Raw genomic sequence first — 22,912 nt, forward strand, 5'->3', positions numbered from 1 at the left:
AGAGAATATCTTTCCACATTTACAAGTATATTTAAACATAATTAAATTGTATAGATAGCCACTTAAAATTTTTCTACTTTAATTTACAAGTGTTGATATAGTAAAAGCAAATTGTTTAAGGATGCTTCAGTATTTGTGTATTTGACTTCAGAAGCTTTCAAGGAGTATAATATACCTTCATACATTTAAATCATGCATTATTTAATACAAACTAGGGCTGCTTTGAAAAGATAGTAAGCAAAATTCCAGCTTCAGCTCTTGGATAGTGAGGTCATTGAATACAGAAGAGAAATTGAGAAAATTATTCTGAGAGTTGAAGTGACGTGAATATTTTTTGAGTGGCATTTACTTAAATCTCACCCTTTGTCAGGCTTCACAGGAAGGACATATCAGGATATATTTAAGGAACCATCTAATTATAACTATACAATATATAAATCTAAAATTAGAAATCAAAGACTATGTCTTATATACAGTGGACTTATTTAATATGTTTAGCCAACCAATACTTAGCATTTTTCTGTAAACCTCATAGGTGATTTTGACCCCACTAGTTTGTAAATGTTGCTAATGGTATTATAGATGGCCTGTAGTACAGCAGAATTTAACAATGCAATGCAATAAATAATTTAGAGAGCATATTACAAAAGATCAAGCATTGTCCTTGGTAGGTAGGTAGGAAGTGTGAAGATACAGACATGGACTAAACATTATTTCAGTCCTTAAGAAATCTGTGATCTTAAATGGGAAATTTATGGCACACTGAAAAAAAGCAAAATGTGCTGTGAAATACATGTGTAGTCCATAGTAAAGAGGATATGATCTGAATTATTTAGAATATTTAATTCTAAAGCCTAGGTACCATCTTACCTATGGTTTTGCAAGGTCTTTTTTGGGGAATGACTTTTATATCTTTTGATATAATGCTGAGAACCTTGTGGCAGGAAAGAAAATGCACCAATAAGTTTCCCTTGTTATATCCATTGTGAGCTTTTCTGAAGATTTTGACCAAATTACCATGTACATTCTTCATTTTATTTGCCAGCATAATCAAGTAAGGTATGTATTTTCTGGAAGCATAGCTTCAGAAGTTACCCCAAATAGTCATGAGCTGCATATGTAGTTTCATACAATTCTTCTTCTTCTTCTTCTTTTTTTTTTTTTTTGAGATGAAGTCTCACTCTATCACCCAGGCTGGAGTGCAGTGGCGTGATCTCAGCTCACTGCAACTTCTGTCTCCCAGATTTAAGTGATTTTCTTGCCTCAGCCTCCCTAGTAGCTGGAATTTCAGGCATCCGCTACCATGCCAGGCTAATTTTTTGTATTTTTAGTAAAATGGGGTTTTACCATGTTGACCAGGCTGGTCTCAAACTTTTGACCACAGGTGATCTGCCTGCCTCCGCCTCCCAAAGTGTTGGAATTCATACATTTTTAAATAGAAAGTTATCAAAATTAGTTATATGTATTCTTGATCTCTCCTTTTTACCTAATCTTCAAATTTTCTTTATATTCTTTCCATCTGTAATCTCTTGAAGGGCAATAAAACAAGTCTGAAAATCCTTTATACTCTTTTTTTTTCCCTGTATTTTGGTGGCTTATGGCCAGTCTGCAGCTCTGTCACAGCTGGGCTGGAATCCTGGCAGGTGGTGATCATAGGCTGACTTGGAATTTTCCCTGAAATGCTTGGGTTGTTAGAATGTGGGCCAAATGGACTTCACAAACCACTGTGTGGTATGCATGCAAACTCTCCATTTGATCTCACTTTGATATGAAGAATAGCTACAGAGAAACATGTACAAAAATGCTCTCCTCAGAGGTGTGTACACACAGCCAGTTCAAGCTGATACAATGCTGACAAATGTGATTTAATATCAAAATTGCAATATTATTCCTAGTTTGTCTTGATATATTTTAATGACGACTGAGCTGTTTTTCCATGTTGCATAATAGGGCTGATCCTAATTAAGTCACTAAACATTGCTAATCATGTCAGGAGGAAATATATAGTCAAAGATTCGTATTTTCTCATCATTTTCTATATTTTTATAAACTAGATTTCTTTTTTGGCATATCATTTGTTGCAGTTTTTACAATACTGCTTAAAATTTATTTATTATATTGAGTGCCGGACTTGACTCAGGTCTGAATTGGAAAAACTTACAAGTTTTATGGATTTTTTAAAAAAAGTGTTATATTTTAAAATGTCTCTCTTAAAATTTTTATCTGTCATGTGCTCAACACTGTTAAACTGAAGAGAATACAAGCAAAAAAATCTGCCAGGGAGAACATAAGAAAAGACGTGCCCATTTTAGGCAGAAAGAATGATATTAGATGGAAACAGAAATATATACAAAGAAATGAAGAGACCAGAAATAGTAAAAACTAGGTAAATGTGAAAGTAAACTTTTTTGCATGTTTAATAGCTTTAAAAAATATTAGACTTTCTAAAACAAAAAATAAGCAACAATATATTATGATGTTTTTAACATATTATATATTATTATATATAATAGTAATAACACAAAAATGAGCAGGAGAAAATTGAAAGTATAACATGATAAAGTTTTATACTATAAGTCTGTTGAAAAATAGGCTATGATAAGTTCAACATATATATTGTAAACCTTAGATGGACCACAAAAACTGATTTAAAAATATATATCTAAATAAACCCACAATGGATATTAAGTAAACCTATTAAAAACACTCAATGCAAAACAAGGAAAGGAAAAAAAAAAGGAAGAAAAAGGAACACAGGCCAGGCACAGTGGCTCACGCCTGTAATCCCAACATTTGGGGACCCGAGTCAGGTGGGTCATCTGAGGTCTGGAGTTTGAGACCAGTCTGGGCAACATGGTGAAACTCCATCTTTACTAAAAGTAAAAAACTTAGCCAGGCATGGTGGTACACATCTGTAATCCCAGCTACTCAGGATGCTGAGGCAGGAGAATCTCTTGAACCTGGGAGGTGGAGGTTGCAGTGAGCCAAGATCCTGCCACTGCGCTCCAGCCTGAATGACAGAGAAAGATTCTACCAAAAAAAAAGAAAAAAATGCTAGTGAGCAAGCAATTAAGAAAGCAGGAGGGAGGGAGGGAGGGAGAAAGGAAGGAAAGAAGGAAACCAAGGACGGAAGGGAGGAATGGAGGGAGGGAGGGAAGAAAGAAGGAAAGAAGGAAGGAAAAATCAGATAATTAGAAAAATACAGCAAGATAGTAGGTTTATATCCAACTTTATCAGTAATTATATAGGATTAAATGTACCTGATTTAAAACATCCAATAAAAAGAAAATGTCAGATTCAGATTGCATACAAAAGTAACACTGAACTATATGGTGTCTACTAAAAACGCATATTAAATATTAAGTTAAAGTAAAATTTATAGTAAGGAATATTACTAGATATAAAGACAGATACTTTATCATAACAGAGATAATGATTTAAGAAAAATAACAATCCTAAACGTGTATGCACCTAACAGTAACACTTCAAAATACATTTTAAAAAATTGATGGATCTGAGAGAAAACCAGGCAAATGGACAAATCTACTGTTACAGCTAGAGACTTCAACACTCATCTCTCTGTAATTGAGTGAACAAAATAAGAGTACAGAGGACCTATCAATCATGTTCAGAACATTTCAAACAACTGTAAAATGCACGCTTTTTAAGTGTAAATGGAATGCTTATCAAAATGGACCATGTTCTGAGCTATGCATCTCAACATGTTTCAAAGTTATATGCATAATAGAAACCAAATATCTATAGCATAGAATATATATATAAAATATAAAATATAATGTGATGAGATACAGTATAATATATGGTATGTATATGTATAGTATAAGATTTATACATGTCATATGTATAGTATATACTATATATATACACACAGGAACTATTTTCACTGAGAAAAACTAAAAATTAATTTTAAAAAGTTACTAGTAAATCTCCAAATATTTACAAATTAAACAATAGCACACACTAGTGGATATAAAAATAAACCACAAAGGAAATTAGAAACTAATTTCAATGAAAAAAATTAAAACATACCATATTAAAACTTCTGAGATGTGGCTAAAGTAGTGCTTAGAAGGAAATTTATTGCAGTAATGCTTATATTAGCAGAAAAAAACATAATTTCAAAACAATTATCTAAGTTTCTTCAAGAAACTAGAAAGGGAAGAACAAATTACACCTACAGTAAACAAAGAATAAAAGTATAAGAGCAGATATCAAAGAAATTGAGACTGGGAAAAGAAATAGAAAACAGAACTGACACCAAGAGCAAATTATCCATAAAGATAGAAAATAAAATTATTTTTATTTTTTAAGTGTAAATGGAGTGCTTATCAAAATGGACCATATTCTGAGCTATGCATCTCAACATGTTTCAAAATTATATGCATAATAGAAACCAAATATCTATAGCATAGAATATATATAAAATATAATGTGATGAGATACAGTTCCAACACTCTTCCCAGTAGCCAAGATTTTGAAGCAATCTAAGTGTCCTTCAACAGATGAATAGATAAAGGAAATATGATAAATATTCACAATGGAGTACGATTCAGCCATACAAAAGAGTGACATTTTGTCATTTGCAAAAACATGGATGGAACTGGAGGTCATTATTTTAAGTGAAATAAGCCAGGCACAGACAAGCAAACATCATTTGTTCTCACTTATTTGTGGGAGTTAAACATCAAAACGTTTGACCTCATGGAGACTAAGAATAGAAGGATGGTTACCAGAGGGCGGGAAGTGTAGTGGGAGCAGAGGGCAGGGGGAGAGATGGGGATTGTTAATGGACACAAAAAAATAGGAAGAATGAATAAGACCTAGTAATTGTTAGCACAACAGGGTGACTATAGTCAATATAATTGTATATTTTCAAATAACTGAGAGTATAATTGTTTTTTAACACTAATGATAAATACTTGAGGGGATAAATACCCAATTTTCCATGATGTGGTTATTATGCATTGCATGTACATACCAAAATATTTCATGTCCCCCTAAATATATACATCTACTATGTACCCACAAAAATTAAAAATAAAACAAAATTATAAACCTTTAGTTTGATCCAGGAAAAAGAAGACACAAATTACTAATATCAGCAATGATACAGGGAAAATCATAATATATCCTTCACACATTATAAGATGATAAGATCAGATTATAAAATATTTTATGCCAATAAATTTGATAATTTGGATGAATTGGACAAATTCCTCGAAAGACACATTTACCAAACTTAAGAAATATAGTTAGCTTAATAAATCCTGTCTACTAAGTGGATTGCATTTAAAGATACCTTCTCACAAAAGAAAGAAACGAAAAACCACTTCTAATCTGAATAGACTTATTGGTGAATTTTACGACACATTTAAGGAAATAAGTAGTTTCCATTCTACACAGACTTGACAGTGAAAGAAAGTAAATGTTTCCATAAAATCAATGAGGTAATTTACATGGTAAGTTTGATAACAGTTTGGCCAACCTACTTACTCAACCTTATATTTTATGATAAACCAGTGCAGATTCTGTAAACTAAAACTAGGCAAAAAAATTGCAAGAAAATTGTAAGCCAATAGTCCTCATATAGCAGACACAAATAGTCTTTACACAGCATAATGAAATTAATCTTGATAGCATGTAAAAATGACAATATATTATGACCGTGTGGATTCCATGGCTAGAATATAAGGTTGTTTCAACATTTACAAATTAATATACTTCCACAAATCAACAAACTAAAAATAATCAAACATATGATCATCTTAATATACAGAAAAAGCCTCTGAAAAAAGTTAACATCCATTAGCAATAAAAGCTCTCCAGAAACTAGAAATAGGAGATGCCATCAACCTGAAAAAAAGGCTGTTACATATTTGTATTTAACATCAGACTTAATAGCTGAAAGTCTAAATGCTTTATTTCTAACATAGGTAACAAGTAAAGGTATTCATTGTCACCACTTTTCTTCAATATTGTACTGGAAATTTAGCTAGTACAAGAAGACAAGAACAAAAGAAGGGAAACGGATACAAATTGGAAAGAAAGAAAACTATTTGCAGTGATATCATTACTTATGTAGAAAATCCTACTATAACTAGTGGATTTAGCAATAGTTTATCACAAACTATAAGGTCAAGTGAGTAGGTTGTTCAAACTGTTATCATATTAACTGTGTTTATGAAAAGAAGCACTTTTATATAGGTAAATTTGATGTTGACAGTAAATATATTTCCATTTTATTGTGAATGTAAGTAATGACCAGTGTTTAAAAATAATTTTAATGCATTTGTTGTTTACATAAAGTGTCAAACAATAGGTTCGAAATTGCTTTTTTGTCATTACTTTTAATGGCAAAAACAGCAATTACTTTGCACCAATCTAATACCTGTGAGCATTTGTGCACATGTATATAGTGATATACATCCTAGAATGTAGCATTCATTTGTATCTCAGGAAGCATCAATAAATGATATGTGGATAGATAAAGGAAGGCATGATTGTAGTTGCTTGATGTTAACCAGTTTACCTTTGAAACAGCAATATATCGTAATTGAAATGTGAGAGCATTATGGTTACACTGGAATATAAGAGTATAATACAATGATTATAATTTGCAGTATGAGTTTGAAAACTGACTACTGTTTTTTCCTTAAAAATATTTATTTTCAATTCTCTGACAAAACGTGTGTCTGCCCTTTTCTCTGCCCACAATCTAATGTTTTATGTTTCTTTAAAGTTGATGGTGTATGTGAAATGCCTTTCCAGCAAATCAGTGTTAGTAAATCAAAGTTAGATTTTGAGAGTTCTCTTAGTATCAGGTACTGTCAAAGCCGTTTGCCAGCTGGGGAGTACTCTTCCATTGAGAAGTGCATTGGATCATTTTAAATTTAACTTCAGCCACAGTTTCATTAAGTTCCTCTTCAGCTGTTTCTGGTAAATTGTCTTGAAAATTAGCAAACATTTCCGTAATGCAGTCTGGGAAATTCAGTGTGTAATTCTTAGCATGTTTTATTGCAATAATAAGGTCTTGACAATTTTGCTGTTGCTTAGCCATTACGCTCTTTGTTGGTTTTAATTGAACACTGACAGTCTTGATTGCAGGACAGTGCAGTAAGTCCCAGCAGCATTGGAATGAATGACTTGAAAAATTGTCCCAGTGGAAATCAGAAGAGAAGCCATTGTAGAAACTGATTAAACTCATATGAAAGAAAACTCTAAGTGTATTAAACTAATTTTATTGAAAGCATAAATACAAAATTGTCCACAAATCATATGTGCATAATTTTATGATGTTTTACCAAGTAAATAAACCTGTGTAATCAAGTAGTTTAAGAAATAGAAAACTGCTGCTATCAAGAAAGCTCCTTCATGACCTTTCCAAGTCACTACCCCATATAAATGGAGCAAAATAAATTTGTTTGCCTACTTTATAAAATTTTTCTGATTTAGAGAAAAGTAAACTTGCTTTGCCTACTTTGGAGATTTATGTAAAAGAAAACCAAAAATAAGTGCCCTTTTACTGGTTTCTTTTAGTCAACGTTGTGCTTAGTAGCAATTTATTTATTTTTCGTTGCTACGTAGTATTTAGATAAATGTATCATGGCTCATTTAACCATTCCACAGTTAATGGGTATATAGTCATTTCTAGTTTATGAAAATTACAAATATTGGTATCAGTCTTTTCATGCTGGTTTTCTTTTTTGCAGCTCACATTCATCATTTCTTTAGGAGTAGAAATGTTTCATGATAGGTAATTTGTACATTCAGCTTTATGGGATTCTGCCATACAGTAATCCAACATGAGAGTTCCAGTTGCCTCATAGCTTTACTGAAAGTTTTATTTTTCATAGTTTTTATTATTGCCATTTGTGTGAATGTGCCATTATACTATATTGTGGTTTAACTTTTATGTTGTTAATTTTTGTATACCTTTTACAGAGTTTACATTAAAAAAAGTTAGATTGGGTGATTTGTAGTAGTTATTTTTATGTCCTGAATCTGTGCTGTTCAGTATGGTAGACACTAATGACATATGACGGGTAAGCAATTGAATTGTGGGCAGGTCAGTATGGAGACGTGACTCACATTTCTATAGGTCAGTGCTGTTATTGACAAAAATTCTTAGGTAGATACTCTATAGACATTTTCTCCAGCCGTGTCTCCTTCATTTTTATTATCTCATTTTTTTGATTAACAAAGATCTTTTTTAATGAAGACCAATGTTTTATTCTTTTCCTTTGTGAATTGCTTTTTGTGCTCTGTAAAAATAATTTTTGTCTTTGCTCAGAACATAAAAATATTTTTATAACTAATCTTCAAGAGGCTTTGATATAGTTTGGATCTGTGTGTCCACCCAAATCTCACGCTGAAATGTAATCAGCTAGAGGTGAGGCCTGATAGGAGGTTACTGGATCTTGGGTAGCTTAACACCATCCCTCCTTGGTGTTGTCATTGTGAATGTGAGTTTTCATGATATTTGGTTGTTTGAAAGTGTGTGGCACTGATCCTGCCTACCTTGGTCCTGCTCCTTCTATATAAGATACCTGATCCTGCTTTGCCTTATGCCAGGAGTAAAAGCTCCCTGAAGCCTCCCTGGAAGCAGATGCTACCATGCTTCCTGTACAGCCTGTGGAATCATGAGCCAACTAGACCTCTTTTCTTTAGAAATTACCATTCTCAGGTATTCTCTTATAGCAATGTTTGAGAATGGGCTAATATAGAAAATTGGTACTAAGAGTGAGGTATTACTATAAAGATATCTGAAAATGTAGAAACAAATTTGGAATTGAGTAACAGGCAGATGGTGGAAGGGTTTCAAGAGGTCAGAAGACAGGAAGATGAGATAAAGTCCTGTAGACATGTTGAATGGTTGTGACCAAAATGCTGATAGTGATATTGACAATGAAGTTCAGGCTGAATAGGTCTCAGACAGAGATGAGGAACTTACTGGGAACTAGAACAAAGGTTATTTTTTTATTATACCTTGGCAGAGAGCTTGGATGGATTGTGCCCCTGCCCAGGGAGTCTGTGGAACTTTAAACTTGAGAATGATGATTTAGGGTGGGTATCTAGCAGAAGAAATTTCTAAGCAGCAAATTTCAAGATACGGACTGGCTTCTTCTAAAAACCTATACTCAAATACATGTGCAAAAAAAAGTGACCTGAAATTGAAACTTTTATTTAAAGAGGAAGCAGTGCATAAAAGTTTGGAAAATTTGTGGCTTGGCCATATAGCAGAAAAGGAAAGCCCATTTTCCGGGGAGGAATTAAAGCAGGCTGTAGAAATTTGAGCAAGTAATTAGGAGCCAAGAGCTGACAGTCAAGACAATGGGAAGAAAGCTTCCAAGGCATTTCAGATACCTTTGCACCAGCTTCTCCTCCCACAGGCCCCGGGGCCTAGGAGAATGGAAGTTTCATGTGCCATGCCCAGTGCCTTGTACAGCCTCTAGGTCCAAGGTCCAGCTTGAATTTCCACTTCAAATAATTGCAGCTTCTGCATGATGGTAAGTCTGCAGGTGCACAGAGTACAAGAACTGAGGCTTGGGAGTCTCTGCCTAGATTTCAGATGATATATAGAAAAGCCTGTCTGTCCAGGCAGAGGTCTGCTTCAGGGGTGGAGGCCTCCTAGGGAACCTCTACTAGGGTAGTGTGGAGGGGAAAAGTGAAGCTGGAGTCCCCACATGTTCCCCCCCTTAGGCACTGCCTAGTGGAGCCCTAGTGGAACTGTGACAAGAAGGCCACTGTCCTCTAGGCCCCAGAATGGTAGATGCACTTGCAGCTTTCACCATCAGCCTGAAAAGTTACAGGCCCTCAATGCCAACCTATGAGAGCTGCTATGGGGCAGAACCTTGCAAAGCCATAAGTGCCAAGGTGCTCACGGTTTTCAGAGCCAGACTGTTGTATCAGTGTGCCCTGACTGTGAGATATAGAGTCAGAGGAGATTATTTTAGGGCCTTAAGATTTAATGACATTACTGCTGGGTTTTTAACTTGCATGGAATCTTTAGCATCTTTATTTTAGATGATTTCTTCATTTTGTCATGGGAGTGTTTACCCAATGCCTATACCCATGTTGTATCTTGGAATGAGCTAACTTGTTTTTTATTTTACAGGCTCTTGGGTAGAAGGGACTAGCCTTGTCTCTGATGAGACTTTGGGTTATGAATGTTTGAGTTAATGTTGGCATGAGCTAAGACTGGGGAACTGCTGGGAAAGCGTAATGTGTTTTGCAACGTGAGAAGGACATGAGATTTAGTAGGGGCTGGGGGTGAAATAATATGGTTTGGATCTGTGTCCCCACCCAAATCTCATGTTGAAATGCAGTCCCCAATGCTAGAAGTGGAGACTTGTGGGAGGTTACTGAATCATGGGAGCAGTTTCTCATGGGTTCACACCATTCCCCCTTGGTGCTGTCATCGTGAATAGTGAATTCTTCTGAAATCTTGTTGTTTAAAAGTATGTTACCTCCCTTCCTCTCTCTCTCTCTCTTGTTCCTGCTCCTGCCATGTAAGATGCCTGATCCCACTTTGCCATCTGCCATGAATAAAAGCTTCCTGAGGCCTTCCCAGATGCAGATGCTTCCATGCTTCTTGTACAACCTGTGGATCCAAGAGCCAATTAAACCTCTTTATAAGTTATCCAGTGTCAGGTATTTTTTTTAGCAATGCAAGAATGGACTAATACAGGCTTTACGGCTTTACTTTTCACATTTAGGTATATAATCCACCTTGAAGTGACTTTCCTTTCTTTGGGTGAGTGAGAGGTCAAAATTGCTTTCTTTTAGTTAGTATTATTTTTTTAAAGATAATTGTGTATTCACATGCAGTTGTAAGAATTTAAATTCTGTGTACTTTTTGCCTTGCATCCCCTGATGGTAACTTTCTGCAAAACTATAGTACAGTATCACAACCAGGATATTAACATTGATGTAGTCAAGATTCAGATTATTTCTAACATCACTGTGATCTTTTATGTTCCTATTTTATAATCATTCCCTTTTCCTTATTCTTGAATCCCCATGTTCCTAACCTTGTAAGCCACTAATTAATTCTGTTTCTATAATTGGTTATTTTGATAATTTTATATAAATGAAATTGTACTCAATCTTTGACATTGGCTGTTCTCACTTAGCAGAATTCTCTGGGAATTCATCCATTTTGTTGTGTGTATTTATACAGGTTTCTGTGTAAATGTAAGTTTGTAGTTATCTGGTATAAATGCTCACCAGTGATTACTTGGTCATATGGTAGTTGTGGGTTTAGGTTCTTTAAGTTACAGGTTTAATCTTTTAAACAGTCAAATTACTTTTCAGAGTGTCTGTACCATTTGATCTTCCTACTTGCAATGTATGGCTGATCTTGTTTCTCAACATTGTAACCAGCATTTAGTGTCATTATTTTAAAATTTTGGACATTTTGTTGTGTGTATAGTGACATCTCATGTGTTTTAATTTGCATTTTCTTAATCAAGAATAATGTTGAACACCTTTTTATGTGTTTCCTTGCCATATTAATATCTTCTTTTGTGAGGTATCCATTCATGGTTTTTTTATTTTTGACATTTTTAATGTTGAGTTTTGAGAGATATTTATATTATCTATCTTACCAATCAGTCAATCTATCAATCTAGCTACTTACCTACCTACATATCTATCTATCTTTATAGAGAGGTTTATTATAAGGAAAGGGCTCCCAGAATTATGAAAGGTTATATTTACTAAGATCTGCAAAGTAAATTGGCAAGCTGAGATCTAGGAGAGCCAATGATACAGTTCCAGTCTGAAGGATGTTCGGTACGGGATCAAGAAAGCACTGATGTTTTAGTTCAAGTCAAAATACAGGAAAAAGAAAACAAACAAACAAAAATGGATGTCCCTTTGGAAAGCAGTAAGAAAGGAAGGAATTATCTCTTAGTCAAGGGAAGGAAAGGCTTTTTGTTCTGTTTAGGCCTTCACTTCATTGAATTAGAACATTAAGGAGGGCAATCGGCTTTGCTCAGTCTATGTTGATCTCATTACTGAACACAATCACAGACATACTTAGAAAAATATTTAATAAAATATCTGGGCACACTGTGGTCCAGTTAAGTTGACACAGAATTAGCCATTTCATTTTTTTCCTGAAAGACAGTTAAATCCTGGTCTGCAATTTACTTATTCCAGTCTGTAATTTACTCTTTTGTTTTCTGAATAGTTTTGGACAGATCAAAGTTATTAAAAATGTGATATAATATAGTTTGTCAATAGTTTTCTCTTACAGATTATGTTTTTGGTGTCAGGATGAGAACTTTTTGCTTAGCCCTATATTCTGAAGATTTTTTTTCCTATTTTTTCTAGAAGTTTTATAGTTTTGCATTTTAAATTTAAATCTGTGATTTATTTAATTTTTAGTTAATTTTTGTATAAGGTGTGAGATCTAGATTGTAGCCCTCCCTCCTTCTCTGCCTCCCTCCCTCCCTCCCTTCCTTCTTTCCTTCCTTTTCTTCTTTCTTTTTATCCTTTCTTTTCTTTCCTTTTCTCTCTCTTTTTGCTTATCTATGTTCAATTGCTATAATACCATTTTTTTTTGTATTGGAATACTTTTCAATTTTGTCAAAAATCAGTGGAGAATATTTATATGGTATATTTTCAGATTTTTATTCTGTTCCATTTATCTGTTAATCCAATACCCTACAATCTTAATTAGTGTAGATAGATAACTTTAGCTGATGCCTCCTACCTTATTTTTGTATGTCAAAATCATTTTAGCTATTACGACTTCTCAGACTTTCTTAAGAAATTTTAGAGTAATCTTGACTGTATCTATAAAAATTATCTTTCTGAGATTTTGATGGAAATTGTGTTAAGTCTCTGTTTCAGTTTGGGGAGAATTAGCACTTTTACTGTGCAAAATCTTCTAATCTGTGAACATAATCTGCCTTTATTTATTTAGATATTTGTTTTGTATACATTTTAATAGTTTTCAGCATATCAGTCCTATACATGTTTTGTTAGATTTTCACCTAAAGCCATTTTATGAGCAACTGTATTTGATAATATTTTTTAATTTTAGTTTTCTCATGTTCATTGCTACTGTACAAAAATCTAATTGATTTTTGCATGATCTTGTATTCTGCAACGTTGTTAAATGCACTTATTATTGTGAGATTTGTATTTGCATTTTTTTCTTTTTTAGATTCTATGGGATTTTCTACATAGAAAATTATGTCATGTACAAAGAAGGACAGTTTTCTTTCTTTCTTTCTGATCTCTCTACCTTTTCCCTAATTTCCAGGCCTTTTTTTCTACTGGCAAGGACTACTGGCACTGTGTTGAATAAAAGTGATGAGAGCAAACATGCTTGTTATATTTTGAATTTTAGGAGGATAATATTCAGTTTTTTAATCATGAGGTATAATGTTAATTGTGGATTTTAAAATAGATTCTTTTTGTAAAGTTGAGGTAGTTATCCATTCCTATTTTTATTACAAATTAATACTGTATTGTGTCAAATGCTTTATTTGCAGATTGATATGTTTGTGTAATTTTTCTCCTTTGGCTATTAATTTGGCTGTTAATACGGTGAAATATATATATTATATAGTATATATCACATATATATGTAATGTATATATGTACACACCTTATTTTAAGTTTTAGGATCAGGGGTACTTGTGCAGGTTTGTTATATAGGTAAACAGGTACCATGGGAGTTTGTTATACAGATTACTTTGTCACCCAGATACTAAGCCTAGTTCCCATTAGCTTTTTTTTCTACTCTTCACCCTCTCCCATCCTCCACCCAACTGTAGATCCCAGTATGTTGTCCCTTTCTTTGTGTTCATGAGTTATCATCATCTAGCTGATGATGATAACTTATACATGAGGAAATGCAGCATTTGATTTTCTGTTTGTACATTAGTTTGCTAAGGGTAATGGCCTCCAGCTTCATCCATATTCCCACAAAATGAATAATCTTCTTTTATGGCTGCATATACATACTCTGTGGTGTATATGTAACACATTTCCTTTATCCAGTCTGTCATTTTTGGGCATTTAGGTTGATTTCATTCCTTTACTATTGTGACTAGTGCTGTGATGAACATACAAGTGTATGTATCTTTATGGTAGAATGATTTCTGTTTCTCTTGGTATATATCCAGTAATGGGATTGCTGCATCAAATGTAGTTTTGTTTTTTAGCTCTTTGAGTAATCACCACACTGCTTTCCACAATGATTGAACTAATTTTGACTCCCATCAATAGTATATAAGCATGCCCTTTTCTCCACAACCTCCTCAGTATCTACTATTTTTTCACTTTTTAATAATGACCATTCTGAGTGGTATGAGATGGTGTCTTGTGATTTTAATTTGTATTTCTCTAATGATTAGAGATACTGAGCATTTTTTCATATGCTTTTTAGCCATTCGTATGTCTTCTTTTGAAAAGTTTCTGTTTGTGTCCTTTGCCCACTTTTTAATGTGTGTGTGTGTGTGTGTGTGTGTGTGTGTGTGTGTGTGGTTTCTTTCTTTCTTTTCTTTCCTTACCTTTCTTTTCTTTCTTTCCTTTTCTTCCTTTTTCCTTCCTTTTCCCCTTCCCTTCCCTTTCCTTCCCTTCCCTTCCCTTCCCTTCCCTTCCCTTTTCTTTCCTTTTTCCTTCCTTTTCCCCTTCCCTTCCCTTCCCTTCCCTCCCCTCCCCTCCCCCCCCACCCTACCCTACCCTACCCTACCCTACCCTTTCTTTCCTCTTGCCACATTTGTTTAACTTCCTTATAGATGCTGGATTAGGTCTTTATCAGATGCATGGTTTTCAAACATTTCCTCACATTCTTTAGGTCTTCGTTTACTCTGTTGATAGTTTCTTTTTCTGTGCAGAAGCTCTTAAGTTCAATTAGATTAGATTTGTCTAATTTTGCTTTTATTGCTATTGCTTTTGACATCTTCCTCATGAAATCTTTGCCCATTCATATGTTCAGAGAGGTATTGCCTAGGTTGTTTTTCAGGAATTTTTATCATTTTAATATAAAAGGCTTTAATCCATATTGAGTTATTTTTTTTTTGTATATGGTGTAAGAAGGAGTTCAGGTTCAATCTTCTGCATATGGATAGCCAGTTTGAATTTCCAGAACCATTTGTTGAATAGGAAATTTTTTTTCCATTGTTTATTTTAGTCAGCTTTGTTGAAGCTCAGATGCTTATATGTGTGCAACATTATTTCTGTGCTGTCTATTCTGTTATATATATATATATATATGTATGTATATATCTGTGTGTGTGTGTGTGTGTGTGTGTGTGTGTTTGTATTAGTCTGTTTTTCTACTAGTACCATGCTGTTTTGATTACTGCTGTCCCATAGTATACTTTGAAGTCCAGTAACTTGATGCCTCCAGATTTGCTCTTTTTGCTTAGAATTATCTGGGCTATTCTGGCTACTTTTTTGTTCCATATGAAATTATTTATTTTATTTGTTATTATACTTTAAATTCTGGGATACATGTGCAGAACATGCAGGTATGTTACATAGAATACTTTAATGGTATGATTGGTAATAAAATGATTTATAATCCTTTGGATATATACCCAGTAATGGGATTGCCAAAGTTCTGGGGTACATGTGCAGAATGTGCATATTTGTTGCATAGAATCATTTAATAGAAAGATTTGTAATAGAATGATTTATAATCCTTTGGGTATATACCCAGTAATGGGATTGCTGGGTCAAATGGTATTTCTAGTTCTAGATCCTTAGGAATTGCCACACTGTCTTCAACAATGGTTGCACTAATTTACACTCCCACCAACAGTGTAAAAGCATTCCTATTTGTCCACTTCCTCTCCAGCATCTGTTGTCTCCCGATTTTTTAATGATCGCCATTCTAACTGGCATGAGATGGTATCTCAATGTGGTTTAAATTTTCATTTCTCTAAGACCAGTGATGATGAGCTTTTTTTCATATGTTTGTTGGCTGCATAAATGTCTTCTTTTGAAAAGTGTTTGTTCATATCCTTCATCAACTTTTTTATGGGGTTATTATTTTCTGTAAATTTGTTTAAGTTCTTTGTAAATTCTGGATAATTAGCCCTTTATCAGAGGGGTAGATTGTAAAAATTGTTTCCCATTCCCATTCTGTTGGTTGTCTTTTCACTCTAAGCATAGTTTCCTTTGCTGAGCCGAAGCTCTTTAGTTTAATTAGATCCCATTTGTCTATTTTGGCTTTTGTTGCCATTTCTTTTGGTGTTTTAGTCATGAAGTCCTTGCCCATGCCTATTTCCTAAATGGCTTTCTTCTAGGGTTTTTATGGTGTTAGGTCTTATGTTTAAATATTTAACTCACCTGGAGTTAATTTTTGTATAAGGTGTAAGGAAGGGATCCAGTTTCAGATTTCTGCATTTGGCTAGCCAGTTTTCCCGACACCATTTATTAAATAGGGAATCCTTTCTCCATTGCTTGTTTTTGTCAGATTTGTCAAAGATCAGATGGTTGTAGATGTGTGGCATTATTTCTGAGGTCTCTGTTCTGTTCCATTGGTCTATGTCTCTGTTTTGGTACTAGTACCATGCTGTTTCGATTACTGTAGCCTTCTAGCACAGTTTGAAGTCAGGTAGTGTGGTGCCTCTAGCTTTGTATTTTTTGCTTGGGATTGTCTTGGGCTTTGTGGGCTCTTTTTGCTTCTATATGAAGTTTAAGGTTTTTTTCTTTTCTTTTCTTTTTTCCAATTCTGTGAAGAGGGTCAGTGGTAGCTTGATGGGGATAGCATTGAATTTATAAATTACGTTGGTCAATATGACCATTTTCATGTTATTGATTCTTCCTAACCATAAGCATGGATTTTTTTTTATCTGTTTGTATCCTCTCTTATTTCCTTGAGCAGTGGTTTGTAGTTCTCCTTGAAGAGGTCCTTCACATCCCTTGTGAATTGTATTCCTAGGTCTAGTGGAGAATCTGGACATCAACTCCCAGGAAAGAAATGGCAATTTTCCCTTCCCCTGCTTGGGTGGTGCCAGTAAAACAGAAGTTTTAAATTACATTCACGGTCTCATAATGTAAGACCCAAAATATACAGGTTTCAATATAAAGGTGTTCCTCATGCCATGAAACAGGAAGGCATAAAACTAAATCAAACAAACACTTAATAGATGCCAGTGCAAAGATAACAGAGATGTGAGAATTATCTGACAAGGATATAAAAGCAAACATTTTTAAAAAAATACTTCAAAAATCAAATATGAACAAGTATAAAATTAAATATAAAACACTCAGAAACATAAATTTTAAAGAATAATATCAGAATTTTAGAACTGAAAAATATGCTAATCAAAATAAACTTAACGTATGGGCTACACAGCAAGAGAAGGTGTAGAGGAAAGGATCAGCAAACAAGAAGATAGGAAAATATCAATTGCCTACCTGGACAAAAGAAAATAATAGGCTTCAAAAAGGAACTGAGTTTCAGGGTCTTTGGGGACTATAATGAAAGATGTAATATTTATGTCATTTGAGTCCTAAAAAGAGAAGAGCAAAATGACAGGGTTTAAAAAATACTTAAAGAAATCATGATTAAAAACTTCACAGATTTGGTAAAAGACATAATGCAAATGTTTTAAGATACCAATTAAAGAAAGCATTTGGTAGATTCTATTAAAAACATGATCTAATTAAAAACTGTATGTATTCTACAAGACTCAGTTCGAATATAATAATTACATTTATTTATTAATAAGAACGAATTGACATTTATATAGCAATCCATTCCAAGCAACAGAATATACATTCTTTCCAAGAGCCCATAGTATATATTGAAATAGAGCACATCTTTATTCATAAAACACACCTTAACAAATTTAAAAGAATTGAAATCATAGCGTGTTCTCCAATCACAATGCAGTAGTATAAGAAGTAGATACTTTGTCTTTTTCTTATTCATAATGTTTAATGAATAAATATACGATATTTTTTCATGTTGTAATGAAGTGGCTCCATTTTATACATACTTTTCTGAGTGTTTTTATCATAAATAGATGTTGCCAAATGTTATTACTCCATCTATTAATTGAATCATCTGCTAATTTTTCTTTCTTTTGTTAATATGACAAAATTAGATTCATCCATCTTTTCCACTGTTAAATCAGACATATCCTTTTTAACTTTTGCAGAATTTACTGTGTAACAAACCTGCACGATCTGCACATGTATCCCAGAACTTAAAGTATAATAAATAAATTTTTAAAAAAGAAAAAGATTTTTACAGCATATATTCACTAGCTCTATAATTTTATTTTTTAAATGTCTTTTTAATATTTCCTATCATAGTTATGTTTGTCTCAAACAGACAGTTTTCTTCCTCTGTTTTCTAAAAGATGGCAAAATTTGAGTGATTGGTATAATTTCTTTATAAGATATCTGAATTTATTAGTGAACCTGTTTTTGGAATTTTATTTGCAGAATGATTTATGATAATAAAAATTAATCAATTTCAATACACATTGACTTTTCATACTGTATTTAATCTTGCATCAGTTACTGGTTGTTTTCTTCAATAATTATTTTCAACTTCATCTAAGTTGTTGATTTACTGTTATAATTTCTTAATATGGCTTAACAATATGGTTACTATCTGTAGTATTTTTACTGCTTTGATTATTGTTATTAGTATTTACTCTCTTTTTCTTGATCAATATAGGTATACATTTATTAATTTTATCATTGTTTTTCTATTAAAATATATGGGTTAATTTTCTGACTATACTCTCAGAAAATAAATTCAGTGGTCTTATTAAGTATTCTAAGAAATGACTGAGCTAATATTGCAAGTACATTTTTATGTCATCTCAGAATATATTGTTCATAGATACTATAACCAGTTAGAACTCAACTAATAAGATTTGTATTTTTCAATAATGTTTCCCTTCAGTTCCTTGCTGAGGCATGAAATATCTTGAAGAACCTTTTACTGAGGTTCTTCTTCTTCACCTGGCTTCCTTCGGGAGTCTTTTTCCTCCTGACCCAGTCATTCTCTTCCTTTACTCCGTTATCACATCTGGTCTTTTTTCTCTGTCTGTATCTGTGCATATGGCTACCAACACATTAAAATTAGAGTTGTACAGCCATCCATGCCTCTCATGGCTCAAGTGCTGCCAAAAGACAACATTCAAAGAGCAAATGGAAGCATGGTATCTAGTTGTAGAAGAAAATTAAAAGATTAAAAAATGAATGCCGTTTTATATTCTGTTACCACATCTTTACATAATATCAGTAGAAGTGCTAGGGTCACATAAACTTTCCTATACAGGAAAGTAATTGTGATTCCAAAGATTGTCATTCGTAAAACTATAAATATCATTGCCAATAGTTAATAATAATAATTTGATGAATCGATGGTTTGAAATGGGCTTTGACACTTTAACTACTGAAAAGTTTATATACTGTAAGATATTCTAAAACAGGATAATTTCGTACTACATTGTAAAAGAAAATGAATAAGGAAAGAATTGGCATCTGTAACCTTATTTATCCTTACAGTTTTTAGTTCAATGTCAGGGTAATTTATTTTGTGTATGTGACACTATTGTAGGTACAAATGACTGCATACCCAAATGATTTGAAGGTAAATGTTTCAAATATGGGTATATCAGAAGAAAATGAAAATACGGTAAAATTTAATCGTTGTTAAGTAGGGTTGTGATTTCCAGAATTCTTTCCTGTGGACTATCCTTTTACTTGGCTTCTCCATTCTTCTTTCATTTATGTAGCCCTTTTCATCATTTGTAATCTACACTGAGTTTCACCCTTCCTTAGATTGTCTAGTAATCATTGACCTTCTCTCACATCAGTGACTGCTGCTGTCTTATTTTTTTTCTACAATATTACAAATCTTTCATAATTAACAAGATTTTAAGCATCTTGAAGGAACAGTGAAATGGGACTGACATTTTTAATGAATATCTCTTTTACAACACTTCTGTAAATTATTTAGTCACATCATTACAACCATGTGAGGTGGGTTAAAAATGAATGGAAACTTATGAGTGTCTCCAGGATAAAAAAAAATGATAACTACATTGCAAGATGCAGTAAATCTCTTACTGTCTAGAAAAGCAATATGACAAAGGGGTTCAGAGTAAGAACTTTGGAACTAGAAGGAACTGAGTCATTATTGGTTATAGGTTATGTTACTATGGGACGCATTTAAATTCTATGAACCTCCATTTTAACTATCTTTCAAAACAGAATAATATTAATATTTACCTGGTAGGGTCACTTCAAGGATTAAAAGACATATGAATGCAGAATTCTCATTTAGTTATTCAGTAAATGATAATTACTCTCTCTATTATTAGTTTCTTTTTTTCATCCTCCTCCCCAAACCATTTTTTGAAGCAGGTATCATGCCAAATAATGTTATATTTCTTATATCACCTACAGACATGTGGAGCTCAGAAGAGATGCTCAATATCTCTCTCATTCACTGGTATTAGTGATATTACATCTCCTTTGTCTTCAATAAGTCTGCTCTGAAATTTCTATTTTAGTCTATTTTCTGTGAAACGGGTAAGAATAATCAGTGTCCCAATCTTATTTGAGTAGCATCAGTAGCACTTGCAGTGGTTTATTACTCTTGTTACCTTTATCAATTTAAGCAGTTTAGGGATCCAGATATCAGCAATAGAAAAGCCACTGAAGCTGACCCTGACCCTGACTAAGACCGTATGGGCTCTTCATGTGCAATTTTTATATGTCTTTACTAATACCCATTTCAACTGTCATATAACACTAGGAATCATTTTGGTCATGCTGAATTTTAATAATTTTAAGATACTGCTTTGGAAAAAATGCACCAAATTACTTTGACCCATAGTGTTTCTAATACATTCACAGAACAACTATTAATATATACATAATATATACCATGAATAATATTATAAATGTTGTTCTATTTAGATGCTTGGGAGTACACAGTGAGCATTAGGCATATCTTACTTCAGTACCCTTGACTTCAAATTGATGGATGAAGCAGTCAAACATGCAATGACCATATGGGTGGTAAATATAAGAATATCAAAGGAGAAAAGTCCATTCGAAACCCTGCTGGTAGAGTGAAGAAGGAAGTATTTTTTTTTAATTTAATAAATGTTTTACAAACTGAGATTAAAAAAAAAAAATCAATGATCACTTTTTAACCTTTGGTATTATCTGCAAACATCTGACACTGAAATCACTCATACCTGTCAGAATATTTGGAATCTTATTACATTTTGTCTTATAATACTATTTAATATTACATAGAAAAATAAGTATTCCACTGACTTCCACTTTTATAAATATTCTCATTTTCCTCCTATTTTCTTGTGATCCATGTCCGTATTCACAAATCCTGTTTAAAAATTGTTAAGCATAATACAGTATTGGCAACTCTGCTTTCAGAAATCTCAGGGTTCTTTTCTTATTTTCTTTACGTATTCCAGCATACATAATCAAAGTCAAAGTATCTATTGACCAAAGTGCAAGAAGGCCGATTCTTTAGTGTGTTATTCAATGAGAAAAAGATATATTGTTTACAAATGGGAAGTGCCATTCTTTGAGAGCCATCTAGACTCTTATAATAATTTTTATTCTTTGGGATTTTTTTCATTTTCATCTTTTTTCCCTATTTTACTTTCTCCGTTTATTAATTCATTTCTTTATTCAAAATATTTTTTAAGTACACTTTTCATCCCAACTGAAATATAGATTAAGACAATGTAAGTAGTACTTTTAGCCATAAACCATATTGTCATAAATTTGGTTAATATACCTGCTGACTCAGCATTCATTTTAAGGCTTAGCATAAGTTATTTTAAACCAGTTGTACCCTATCATCATTGGCTTAGTTAAAACTTCCCCTCCCTGTATGATATCTCATTTGTTTCTCATCCCACTGACCCATTTCCAGACATACCCACAGCTGTTGACCATGATAAAATCTAATGGTCAACATGAGGGTCATGTAAGTAAGTTTCCCCTTCACAAGCATTTTATTTTATTTATGTATGTGTAGTTATCAAATAAGTATAATTTTCAAATTCATAATCTCAAGAGTTTTATAGTCATAATTATTATATTTATAATTTATGATTTATTTGTGTTTCAAACATTTAATATCCTCCTTTGAGCTATTTGAAACTATATATTGTTGTTTACTCTGGGCATCCTATAGTTCTATAGAACACTAGAACTTATTCCTCCTATTTGGTTATGATTTTGTATCCTTTAGCAAAACTCTTTCTCGTCTCCTTTTCCCCTACCCATCCCATAATCTAGTATAGTATCCTCTCTTCTACTTTTTAATTCTGTGAGATCAACTTTTTTTTAGCCTCTAGGTCTGAGTGACAAAATGCAGTGTTTAACGGTGTTTCACTTGCTGCTCCTGGCTTATTTCACTTAAATTAATGTCTTTCAGTTTCATCCATGCTGCCATGAATGACATAATTTTATTCTTTTTTATGGCTGAATAGTATCCAATTGTATATATGTACCACATTTTTTTTTCAAATCCCTTCATCTGTTATTGAACACTTGAATTGATGCCATATCTTGCCTATTGTGAATAGTTCTGCAAAAAACTATGGTGATGCAGAGGTTTCTTCAATATACTGATTTGTTTCCTTTGGATAAATACCCAGTGATGAGATTGCTGGATCATATGATACTTCTCTTTGTAGTTTTTTTGATGAACTTCCATGGCTTTACTACTAGCTTTACTAGTTTTCATTCCCACTAACAGTATATAAGAGTTGTGTTTTTTTTTTTCTCCATATCCACGATGGCTTTTGTTATTTCTTTTTTGTTCTTTTGATAATAAACATTTCAACTGGAGTGATATGATACCTCATTGTGGCTTTACTTTACATTTCCTTGATACAAAATCAACTAA

The 22,912-nt window shown here is 33.1% G+C and overlaps 1 long non-coding RNA gene across 1 annotated transcript; it reads right to left on the minus strand.

Moving 5' to 3' along the window:
* Nucleotides 1-16,802: 16,802 nt before the first annotated feature.
* On the minus strand, nt 16,803-22,700 carry LOC108288708. The gene is made up of 3 exons (XR_001818805.2): nt 22,689-22,700; nt 18,947-18,952; nt 16,803-16,932 (listed from the first exon to the last, which is right to left on the minus strand). It is a non-coding gene; the product is annotated as an uncharacterized LOC108288708 (long non-coding RNA).
* Between the last annotated feature and the right edge of the window lie 212 nt (nt 22,701-22,912).

The sequence above is a fragment of the Cebus imitator genome, unplaced genomic scaffold, assembly GCF_001604975.1.
Source record: "Cebus imitator isolate Cc_AM_T3 unplaced genomic scaffold, Cebus_imitator-1.0 Scaffold383, whole genome shotgun sequence".
NCBI classification, from domain to species: domain Eukaryota; kingdom Metazoa; phylum Chordata; class Mammalia; order Primates; family Cebidae; genus Cebus; species Cebus imitator.